Here is a 13,165-nt window from a genome sequence, read left to right on the forward strand (position 1 = left end):
TGATTCTCTTTCCCTGTTCTCATGTTAATCATTACCTTCAACATTACATTTGAGTGCTGCATGAACCTCATCCATGTTTGAAAAAACCAACTGTGGACACTAATCTAGATTCTACAGTCTGGGTGGAAGATTCAAGTTGGAGAGCAATATGCCAGAGAGGCTGAGTAAGTTGAAGATCCTATACATTATTGTTGAGAGTAAAAAGAAAATATAATCACTGAAAGGCAGACTGATGTGATCAGTGTCACCATTTTTTAATTGAATGGAGGCTGCAAAAACATTGGTAAAATAGAATAAAAAAAGATACTCATATTGGAAGGAGAGTGGATATAAATGCATGCCTTGTGGTGGAAAGAAATGGGATAAGATACAATAGGAGTAGCAGAAATGATCCATAGTCCCCAAATAGTCATTAAGTAATACTGAGAAAATATCTAAAGACACTGAGTAATATCCAAATTCTTACTTTTTGAGATCATTGTGATTTTCCTGAAATTACTGGCACATTCTTGTTCTCTGGGATAAACAAACCCTGCAGAGCTGGCTGTGAGACTGACTACTCTTGAGACACATCACACATTGTGATGGGGCCCAGGTAAACAGTACACTACCCATTTTCTTTCCATGTTCAGTCCTGCTATATTTATTTCCTTCACCTCAGAAAGACAGTTAATGTTCATCAAGGAGACATAAATAAGTAGATTCTTTATCAACCTACCAACTAGTTCAATCCTATACTGAGTCATTAAATGTCTTAAGAACTGAAAATCTATCATATTTTAATGACAACTTTTAAATGGTATTTTAAAACTACAAGATTTATAACTCATTAAGATATGATTATAGTTCACTAGCATTAGATTTGACTCACCCAGTGAGAGCTGTGCTTTTCAGAAGTCTGGGAAGGAGGTAACTAACTTGCAATGTAAAAGACAGCTACCCATTTTGAAGTTCTTTTGAAAACTAACATTCAGGTAATTTGGAGTTTTTAACGTACATGGTAACCAACAAGCTAACACTGACAACATCAATAATTAAAAGAGATGTTAACCAAGAAATGTGAACAAAAGGTTTTGGATCAATAAACATAAAATAAAATGTGAACAAAACCAAGCACTATGTCAGTTACTAAAAATGTAAATAAAGTATAAATGAAAAAATTTAATAAGATCATTACAATCTCTGAGATGGTTCTCACAGTCCTTCTTTCTCACTAGGATCACAATGAAAACATATAAATATTTCATTCACTGTCTTTTCTAACCTTATACTGACTCAGCCTTGCTCATAGCCACAGTGACAGTTTTCAGGAATGGAAATTCTTTTATGTATTTTGGTATTGTGCTCCTCAAATTGTCCTAATAGCTACAATTATTATTATATATACCTATATCCAATTTAACTGTTTTTGAGTGATTGTTTTCATTATGTTACTATTACTTTACTTTCTTTTATTAATAGTCCAAAATTGTATATTAATATTATGGCTCATATTTTCAAAAGATTAGTCTACTTTTCAGTTCTCATTTGTATTAATTTCCTGAGATTTGCACATTTGACAATTTTTTGATCCTGTTCAGCTCATAGGATTACCATCTTCGTGGTTGCCTCTGCATTAGTCCTTATCATTTCTTATTTTAGACAAACCCACAGAAAGCAAGCTATATTATTATTTTTTAATTTAAAATATATCATTCTTCTTAAAAGTCCAACTACTGAACCACTTGATGAGGTAGTCTAACAGCAGAAGTGATGGGACCCTATTATTGTAAAGACTGTGGTACTGACTCATAGCTGTAAGTGAATTTCAGTCTTCGAGGTCAACATCACTTCCTTGTATCAAAAAACACATGCTAGGATTTAAGGTGCCTGGAGGTTTTAAAAAGCATGATTCCTACATACATCTTTATATTTTAACACTTTGTTTACCCAAACACAACAACAACAACAAAAAAAGTAGATTAGATACCTAAGACTTCACAAAACTACAGTATTATATATTTTATGAATAATTTCTAGGCACATAAGAAAACAAACACAAAAACGTTTTATTCTTAGTTTCTTCCTAAATAATTCTTCTTTAGATCTGAAATAATGGAAAGATAAACTGTATTTTAACTATAAAACTTAGGTTTAAATTGGTAATTTTCTTATATACTGAAACTATGAGCAATTTAAGAATCTTAAACTGATTTTTTCCTTTTACATTTCCATGCAATTTCTGTAAGTAGTAACAATCTTTTATGAGTTATGGTATATTGTGGGGATATAGCTATAATTCAACATCATTTTATAAGTGTAAGAAAAAATGACTTACAGTTCAGTGACTAGCTAGCAGTAAGAACTTACATGACTAATTTAAAATATAATTCTCATACATTTAAAATCATCTTCTACCAAGATTCAATGTAGTTGTAGCACTAGCAAGTTGATTAATTATTAGTTATATTAATGATACCACCTAAAATTTTAATGCCACTTTGATTAGACCATTTTTTTGGGTGTGATATTATCTTATTTATAAATAGTATAAGAGGAGAATTGCTATATTATAGTTTTCATACAAACGCATTGGGCTGGAGAATCCAATTTAATCATAGCTAACAAGTATCTTGTGATAGCATTAGGCAAAATTTATTATGCTTTTCTCTCTTTTGTTTTTGTCTGATTTGTTGTCTAACACAGAAAAAAATATAAGTTTCCATAAGTCTTCTTTAAAAACAAATGTTAGAATTTGTATGAATTCATTTTTCTAGATGGAAATCAGCTGTGTTTATTTAGCAGTATTGACCTGGATGCCTGGCGTTAGACTCTAATTGGAGATGAGAAAGAACAAACAAAAAGTGTATTTCAGGGTCAAACATTAATCTCGGAATCTGATGGTCATTTTCTGTTTACTAGCCAACGGTTAGAAAGAAGCAGTATCAATAATCTGCTTGGTGGAATACTAGAAAGGATAAATTGTAATATTATGCAAATAATTAGGAGAAAACTTTTTTGTCATTGAGAAATCATCTTTAGTTTTAGGATGATAGGTAACTAATCACCCAGATAAATTTGAAAATTTAAAAATCAATCAGTTTTGTACAAGTTAAACTCCTCTTTCTTGTAGGATCCATCTAAAAAATTAATAGAAAGTCTTAAAGTATCAATGAAAATAAAGTGCAATATGACACAAAATGGGTAGAAGACTCATTAAAACTCATAACCAAGTTGCCAAAGAACATGAAATTTTAGGTATACTAGACTTCCGAAAGAGAAAATAGAACCCCCTGGATGGCAACAGAAACCTTGAATGACACCTGGGGAGTAAAGTCAGATTTTCAAAAAAAGGTGCGGGCCTGAAACAGCTTAGGACACACATTCTGCTTCTGGGAGTGCAGATGCACCTGCTATGGAAAACCCTAAGCAGCAGCAGATATATATGAGGTGGTATGCTATCTTGAGGATTAAAAAAAAAATTTTATGGATTTTACTTTGTTAGGAGGCAGAACACATGCCAAGGTGTAGTGAGATAGTCCTTCTGTAGCATCGCTCCAACATGGCATTTAAATGTTTTAATATTAGTACTCCATTGACATGAGACACTGTTGCTCCTGACAGCACCGTGCACTTTCCCGAAAATATGTTGGACACTGTTGTTGCTCCAGCTGGAGTTCAATCTCGCCTCAGCTAATGGCCTGTTGGGCATAGAATTGCCCCCCACCTTGACCACTGATTTGGACATGCAGTCCTATGTGCTTGCAGGAGACAAATATAGAAGACTGCTTGACCTTGCCAAGTCAGGGTAAGACAGCCATTCTATTTCCCTGCTGTTGTTGTGGTCTGTCAAGTTCTCTTGGCCTTAGCCAAATCTGGGTGTACCAACGTCGCTGTGAGACCTAGGGTGACTGTTCAGGTGGCTTGCAGTTTCTGTCCTTGCTGCACCTTTTGGAAGTTGTCTATCCGCATTTCCTGTCTACTCTAGTATTGTTAATTTCCTTCTCAGGTCTTGATGAGGTTGAAGATTAAACTATCACAACTATTATTCTCTCTTCCTAGTTAGATATATTAGGTACTAGACTTACGTTTTCCAGCTTAGGACAACTCTATTGTAAACTCCATTTTGCCCTCACCCTAGGACTAGATATATAGGTTATTTTGTTCTCAATTTTCCTTTTCTTAGAGCACACTTGTTATTCACTGTTTTGTATATAGTTTTGTATTAAGCCTAAATCTTTTCTTTAGACTAAAAGGGGAATTGTAGTGAGATAGTCCTTCTGTAGCACTGACCACGCCCATTGGGGGGTGGAGCGATGGGAGGAGGTGACCTGAGGAAGGAGGTCTGAGGGGGCCAGGAAGTTGCTCTCTCTTTCTGTCGTGACTCGGACAGGAGAGGATCGGGTTGAATTTCCTGGTGTTCATCTGTCTAGGTTGTAAGTTATTTCTCCCTGAATAAACATCTATTCGGCCTATTTGTTTATCCTGATCCTTATTTACCACAATACCAAGGCACATTTGTAGAGATAAGAGGACAACATGTGGGAGTCATCTCTGCCCTTCCATCATATATGTTTCAGACTGAACTAAAATAGTCAAGTTATGCTGTAGGTACTTTTACTTCCTGTGCCTTCTCTTAAACTACAACAAGAATTAAATTTTAAAGTCTACATATAAGTGAAAATACATACATATATTCAGCAAATGATTTTTAAAGGAACAATACTATTTTATAATAAAGAAAAACTAGGAAGGGTTCAATTATACATCAATAATAAAATGCTCAAATTATGTAATTATGAAACTTAGAAATGCACATGTAAAAACATCTATAATTATTTTTACAAGATAATTACACAAAATGTTGCACAGATTCACATAGATACACAAAAAGATATAATGTACAATCCCATTTACATAAAAGTGAAGGACAAGCAAGGTCATTGATTATTAAAGTCAAAATTAGTCTAACTATTAAAAGAAAAGGATATATTGAAAGAGGTATGGGGAAGAACTTATCAGGACCGGGTGGGGTTTGTGACAGGTCCTACCTGTTCAGCATATGAAAGGAGAATATTCATTCCACGGTACTTAGCTATCATATTTGTCTGTATATGTTTAACACTCACCATTTAGTTATTTTCAAACATGTACATGAGGTGTGTGTGTATCCACTATTATTGGCATTTCACATCTTTGCATGATTGGGCATTTGCATTTCCAGCATCAGCACTGGGTGGGAACCAATGCTGACATGTAATCATGTGTGAAAACGGGATATTCTTTCCAACTTCAACTCCAATGTGACCAATATTCTACACGGGGCATATTATTCTCGGGTGTTGTCTTCATCAGTGTTCTATTGCTTTAAAGATATACTGTGACCACAGCAGCTTTTATAAAACAAAGCATTTAACTGAGGCTTGCTTGCAGTTTCAGAGGTTTAATCCATTATCATGGCAGGGATATTGGACATTCTACATAGCCAAATATATTTGTGTGTATGCCACATCCCTTGCGCTTCTGTGGAGGTCAGAGGTCTTTGGGAGGCATGTGTTTTCCACTTCGTTGAGGCAAGGGTATCTTGTTTCTGCTTTAGTGGTGCACACCTCAGCACAATTCTCTTGTTGCCACTTTCTTGCACATGATAGAAGAGCTTGGGTTACAGTTAAATGGCATTGTGTGTTCTGGGTTCTGAAGTGTATTGTCAGGCTTATGTGGTCAGTACTTTTGCTCACTAAGCAGCCTGCTTGTCCCTCTCAAAAATATTATTTCAGAATCAATTTTCCATAAGGGTAAGAAATGAAGGATTTATGTATCAAACAACACGAAGAGATCAAATACCAATGCAAATAGACGTTTCTTAAGCTGTGACTCAATGAATGTAATGTTAGACATTTTTAGCATAAGAGATGTGTGATTATAGAGAGGATTTGCTAGTTTTATTCAAAGGGTACAGATCAGTATTTACTTTATATTTTTCTAGTTACTTTAACTTCTATATACACATAGTGAAATATTTGCATATAAAAGCATGTAATAATTTGAGATTTTCCTAAAATACTGATTTGATAAGGATAATTTAGGAGCGCAATAGTGATGCCACAGAGTTAGATAGCTCTGGCCAACATTAACATGATTGAAGAGTCTGGGTCATTGCTTGCACTATAATCTGCACTTTGTGTATGTTTGAAAATTTCTGTAATGAACTTAACGCATGCTAAAGGAGTTAAAGCAGAGAGCTGAGTCCTTGAGTCACTTGAACTTTGTACCGAGAGTTTTGTGCAAAGATAATTACACTGGCAAAACCAGGAAGACACATATTCGAGTGAGATTCAGAAACATCACATTTAAAGGTGATTATTCATAAAAGCCAAAGGGTGAGCACTGCCACAAGAACATCCACTTTTGAAAAAACCAAGAACAAAACAACACCTCCCTGCCTCTATGCCTTTTGTGAATTAGCCGGTGTATCAAGTTGTTGGAGAGGCACTTTAGTCTGATACCTAATGTGCTTTGGGGACACTTCTTACTGGGTTGAAATTGCTGCTGTTAAAAAAAATCAGTATCAACCATGACGTTACGTTGACCCTTGGGGCAAAGGTGAGAGAAGAAGTTCAGGCTGAGAAATGAAGACAAGAGGGGAATCGTGTAGAGAGGGTAGGAAAATGTCAGAGAAAACGTTCTGTTTTTAATGAGCTGGATTTTCTTCCCAGTGCCCAGGAAGGCATGCCCTGCCTGGTCTCCAGAGGAGGCAGCCAAGTGCCTCTGACTGCCCTCTGCTAGTATCTCCATCATCAGTGTCAACAGAGGAGGCCTCTGCTTGCTTGCGGAGCAAGCACTAAATTGAGCGCTGTCTGGGTCTGCCCAATTACAGTTTACAGATGTGCACCTTGTCCTTTCCCAGATTGTAAAGATTCAGACTCTTGCGGACTTGCCAGGCCCCAGGAAAGGGTCCCATAGGGCACTCCACCATGGTGAGTCATGCTGTGTTGTCACTTATCCCTCTTTTGGATTTCCATCAGAGTTATAGTCGCTCACTATATAAATGGGCGAGGGACAAAAGACAGTCTTGAATTTTGTTTTGTTCTGTATTTCGCTCAAACATCTAAGTTTGAATTTGTATTCTCTGGTTACCTCTAAGAAACACAGCCAAACATCTTCAGTGTTCTTCATTGCAAGCCTGAATGGAAACTGAAGGAAGGTGGGGAGGAGTAACCACTAGGATGATAGGTTTAAATTGCATTGGTTTTATTCTGGCTCGTTTCTAGGTAGGTTGTATTCTGTGTTATTTTCTGTGAAAGTCATTTCTTGAAGATGTGGCAGAGTAATAATGTGGTTTTCTTCATAAAAGGGTACACACCTTTCCATGGTAGATCATTCTTTCAGTACTCTCTCAAATCTATACTCAGCATTTGCAAGTATACATTTTAAAAATCCTAAGCATGCCAACACTTTCTCCAACACAACTTTGCTCCTTAGTTCCTAGAGGGAAATTTACCTTCACATATGACACAAGCCTGCTTTTCTTTCACAGAAATTTCTACAGTTCATAAATGTACTCAAGTATTTGAAGTACAAACTCTATTAAATAAAATTATAAAATTGAACCATGCAGCCATCCAGTTTTTCACAGTGATTTTTATTTTTTTTTCTTTTTCTTTGTTTTTTTTTTTGTTTGTTTGTTTGTTTTTTGTTTTTCATGACAAGGTTTCTCTGTATTGCTTTGGATCCTGTCCTGGAACTAGCTCTGTAGACCAGGCTGGCCTCGAACTCACAGAGATCAGCCTTCCTCTGCCTCTTGCGTGCTGGGATTAAAGGCATGCACCACAACACGTGGCTCACATGTGATTTATTAACCAGATAGTTAGTTCCTCTTCATCTTGAGGCATCTTTGTGCAGAATTGTTCAAACCCTTTGAGGACTGCACAGTCCAAACACATATTACAGGTGACAAACAGGTATAAAGGAAGAGACAACCAGGAAGCCCAGACAGCAGATCCCCATCATTACTGCCCTTTGTTGGCTGATATTTTCAGCCTGTATTGAGCTAAAAGGTATTTGTGCTTGCTGAAGCCTGGTTTTTAAGACAGTGGTACTGAGTCTCATGGAGGCTTGCAAGATTATATGTCAAATGCTTAGTCTAAAGTAGCCCTGACAAAAATCAAGTAAAAAAGAAATCTTTTCATAAATATATCTATACATGAATATTTATTTATTTATTTAATCTACTTTTTAGTGTTTTAGCACACAGTCTCATGATATTGCCTAGGCTGGCTTTAATCCCATAGATTTCCTGCCGCCTCAGCCTGCTGAATGCTAGGAATATAGCTGTACAGAAATTTAAATTTTCTGCTGGCATCATTATTTAAACTACCTTATTTTTAAACATTATATTTTATTTAAAATCAATACAATAAATAGCTAATAATAGATAAATGACAAGTCAAATATCTGGAAAATATGTAAAAATTACTCATTCATAAGTTCATGATGAAGCATGTTAGTCTTTGTGGTTCAAGTTTTAGCAATTTCAGTTTCTTCAAATCTAAATTTTCTTTTAGCCAAAGGTTTCACCACAATGTATCATCAGCCATCTTCTTGATTTAGATTCTTTATATTCTTTTTGGTTTCAATTTATAGCAAGTTTTGTCCTTCTCTGTCCCTGTGCTTGGCTGTATGTTTTGCATGATTTGGCCTTCCCTTTCAGACTGAATGTTACACCCTAAATCTGTGTCTCCTTGCAGGGTGATTTTTTACTTGAAGAGGCAAATAATAGCTAGTAAGTTTCGATAAAAGAAGCTCCAGGCCCCTCATAGCCATCCACTCCTTCAAGTAGTCTCTGCAGACCTCTCCTTGGGAGCAATCTCAAGGATTTTTAGCTGCAACACATCCTTTGTGTCAAAAACTTTTCCATCTAGTGTGATCTCTTTCCTTCTATACTCAGTCCTGTTTTAAAAAATGGTATAAGCTACAAGCCTTCTCATGATGGAGCCATGAGTCTGTACCACATATTCTCCCACTTGTTACTCCTAGATTACATAGATACATACGATACATGTAAATATATATATATATATATATATATACACACAATTGCACATGTATGTATGTGTATGTATACATATATATACATATATATGTACACACATTTCATAAAAGTAGAAGTAGAACTGTGTGAAGGACAGAGAGAACTAGTAATAGTAAGGAGGGGTGATCAAAGGAAGGTTGAACATATGAGTAGGCATTTGTTTGATAAAAAGTGTACACATGTACAAATATTGAGAAAATAAAACATTACTAAAGTTATTTTCAAAGTTAAAAATAATTTTAATATAAATATAACCTAAAATACTGTTTCATATGCAATCAATATGAAATTATTCATACATTGTATTTCCCTTTGCATTAGGCCCTTATAATCTGCTGTTCATTTTATACTAGTAGCTCCTGGATCCTCAGAGAGCCATGTGTGACATGCACCATAGGACATGTGACTTGTGAGTACTGCATGTGTGTTTGACTGCCTGGTATCCTTGTTTTAACTTTGACACTCCCTCCCAGACCTATATTCTGATCATTGGAAGTGCTATTTCAGAGCAAGTGACATCATCAGTTGCTGTTATCCCCTTTTGGAAACCATCTACTTGGCCTTTGTGCTCATGCATGTAGCCAGTACACACAGACATGGCCAGCCTTTAGTCCTAGATGTGGCCTAATGGTTCTCTGGGTGCACAACCCTGAGGCAACATGTAGTGGTGGGCCATAGACTACCCAGCTATCTCAGAGCTATTTTAAATATCTTTCCAACATGGCTGTGTACTATATCCGATGTTATCAATCAGTGTTCTATAGAGCCCAGCTCTACCCTATTAATAAATTAATTAGGATGAACCTGATTTTATAAAGAACAAACACTCATGTTAGCAATAGTATAAAAGGGAGGGTCACTCTGGTGAGGAGGCTTCATACTTTGCAGATGTGAAGAGAGTACTCATGGCCTGTTTCAGGCCTTTGTGCCCATCCTCTCAATGTGACAGGTTTAAGGCTCCTGATTTTCTTTGCCATGGTTGTAGCAATTGAATTGGAGAAGGGTTAAAGACAGAAATATGTTGCCTCTATATGTAACAATGGAGAACTGGAAATGAGGGGACAGCTGTGGGACAAGAAAATAAAGAAAAGAAGAACCAAAAAGAAGTCATCAAAGCAATACTGTGATTTTTTTGTTTGTTTGTTTGTTTTTGAAAGAGCAGGGTATATCACTGAAAAGATTTCTTTAGGGTAAACAGTAACAACAAACACAATAGACACATAACAATGGACTGAATAACACTGAAACATGTGTTGCTAGTTTATTAAGGAAAATAGCTGCATTTTTCCAGATTGGTTTTCTCTGGTTGGAAGATGTCCAGGAACCGCTCCTTCACTCAGACTTGGATTATGTTTTGTTTTTGAATGGAAGAATCTGTTTGAAAACTCACCCTGTGTATTTATGGATAGCAGTGCCAGCCTGTAGTGGCAATATCTTTTGAGACACTCGGTGGGGTTGACTTTGTCAAGTGTAACAAAGAATATTTCGAATGCTGGAGACTTGGCAAAGTCCTTAGTGTGTTTTGCCAGGTGCTGTTCCATCAATTTTTAACACCCATTTTTTTTAACAGACATTTAATCCATACTTATTTCTTACTGCTTTACTTCTTAACTCATCAAAATGTTATATTTCAAGAGCATTTTGATGTGTATGGTGCCTTTGGGCTTTTTTTTCCCTCTTCCTCAAAAATAAGAAGTTATGTTAGCAAAGAAAATAAAAGAGTGGAGGGAACCCTTGAATTCTAGGGATGTTACCTCTGATTGTGTCAGCTTAGAAATTTGAACACAATTGTAATTATTATCAAGGAAAATAGGAAAACTGATGTCGTGTGGCTTCTTTTTGTATCACAAGCACAGTGTCAGAAGAGACCAATGATTATTGACTGTCATTACTCAGCTTGAGTACCTCTGATGAAAAGCATCTCAGTGCCTGCCAAGGATGACATACTTCTTAAGAAAATAAAGTAGTTATAACCTTGAACTCATTCCTACCATCACTTCTATACTTTGGCTTTCATGTGCCCTACCAGGCCACAAGGCAGCTTTCTGAAAATCTGAGGACACACTGTTCTGCAAATTTGCATTGCCCCCCCCCTGTAAACATGAAGTACCAAATTCCCTAACCTATTCACACAGGGAGACTGTATGTACATCTAACAACCAAGGAAGTCTTTTCTATGATCCAACATCCATCAGTTTTACTTTTGAATTTTGATGTCCATTGCACATCTAGATGATGCACTGTCAGCTAACAGGGCAGAAAGTGTGAATACTTATTTCAAGAAATTACCTTCTATTCTATTCATGGAACCTAAGCCTTTGCAAACATTTCTGTGTGTACTATGCCATTTTCACATATATCCATTTTATTTAGATGACATAACTAGGAAGTGACTTGAATGTGATCACATCCATAGACTATATACATATATGTCTATGCATGCATGTGCATATAAAATCTTAGTCTATGAATGAAAATTTGTGGGTTTATTTCATACTTTCAGAATGTCTTTAGTAGCTAGTGTCTTGAATTTACTAAACAAAGTGTGTTCATTCCTTAGCATGACTAAATGAATGCACCATTCTAAAAGAGAGCTGGAAATTTAGGGGCAGCAGGAAGATAAAGCTCTGTCACTTTCTCACACACCCTTTTATTCTTTATGATAATGACAGTCTAAAGTTAGAATGGTGGTGAAAAAAGAGACAGCTCTTTCATTTCGATCCACTGCTGACGTCACAGCCACAGTGCTATACTGTACACAAGAAGTCTTGAATCTCCTTGGCACATATCCTTGTACAGATCTCCATTCCATCATTTGTGTTTTGGTTAGGGTTAGTGTGAGACAGAGTCAAGGAACTAGTCTTGCACTGAGAGCAGCAATTTTTAAAGAAAACAAAAACAAAACAGGTATGTTGGCTAGCTTCCCTCTAGTAGATTTTCTTAACTCAGATTTCTGTTGAAGGAAAACAGGATACATAACAAAGGAACAGAACAGTGTGGTGTGTGTGTGTGTGTGTGTGTGTGTGTGAGAGAGAGAGAGAGAGAGAGAGAGAGAGAGAGAGAGAGAGTACGATAGAGAGAATGAGTCAAACCTCTATGAAAAACATGAAAAACAGCAAACATCCATTCCATTTTCAAATATGGAAGTTACAAATGACATTCAGCATAATAATACCTGACCCTGTCTGGTAAGATTTAATCATAAACATTTATCTTTTATCATTCAATTTTGATTAGTTTCTTGTTTGCCCAGCAATAGTAGTTACAAACCCCGTCCTTCCTTCTGATAACTAGCATTTCTGCAAAGAGAAGTTTAGATATGACCAGATCTCCCATCTTTCAAAGCCAAAATTTATGTGTCATGCCCTGAACTCACCCTTCCTCATACCTTCATTTAACCATGACCATGTGGATTCACTGAAATCTTGGGGAAATTTTGAACCCAGTGTCCCCTTATAATTAATTCCTTGTTTTAATTTATTTATTTATTTATTCTTATTTTATATATTGAACCCAATTCCCTCTCTCTTCCTCCCATTCCCCCAACCACCCTCCCATCCTACCCACCCACCCCCACTCCACAGGGAGGGTGATGCCTTCCAGGAGGAATAAAAAAAAATTTTTGTAAAGTCATTTGGAGTAGGGTCTAGGCCCTCTCTCCTGCCTCTAGTCTAAGGGAGTATCCCTCCATGGGGAATGTGCTCCCAAAGTCCTTTTGTGTACCAGGGGATATATCCTGGTTCCACTGTCAGAGGTACCTTAGACTGCCCAGGCCTTCTAACTGAGACCCATGTTCAGGGGGTTTGAGTCAGTCCAATGCTGGTTTCTCAGTTATCAGTCTGGGGGTCCATTAGCTCCCTCTTTTTCAGGTCAGCTGTCTCTGTGCGTTTCTGTAGCCTGGCCTTGCCCCCCATTTTCTTATAACTCCTCCCTTTGTACAACTAGATTCCAGGTGTTTGGCTCAGTGTTCGGCTGTATGTGTCTGCTTGTGTTTCCATTAGCTACTAGATGAGGGTTCTATGATGGTAGATAAGTTAGTCATCAATCTCATTATAAGGAAAGGCATTTAAGGTAGCCTCATTAGCAGGGAAGGGC

This window comes from Phodopus roborovskii, unplaced genomic scaffold (genome assembly GCF_943737965.1).
Source record: "Phodopus roborovskii unplaced genomic scaffold, PHOROB, whole genome shotgun sequence".
NCBI lineage: Eukaryota > Metazoa > Chordata > Mammalia > Rodentia > Cricetidae > Phodopus > Phodopus roborovskii.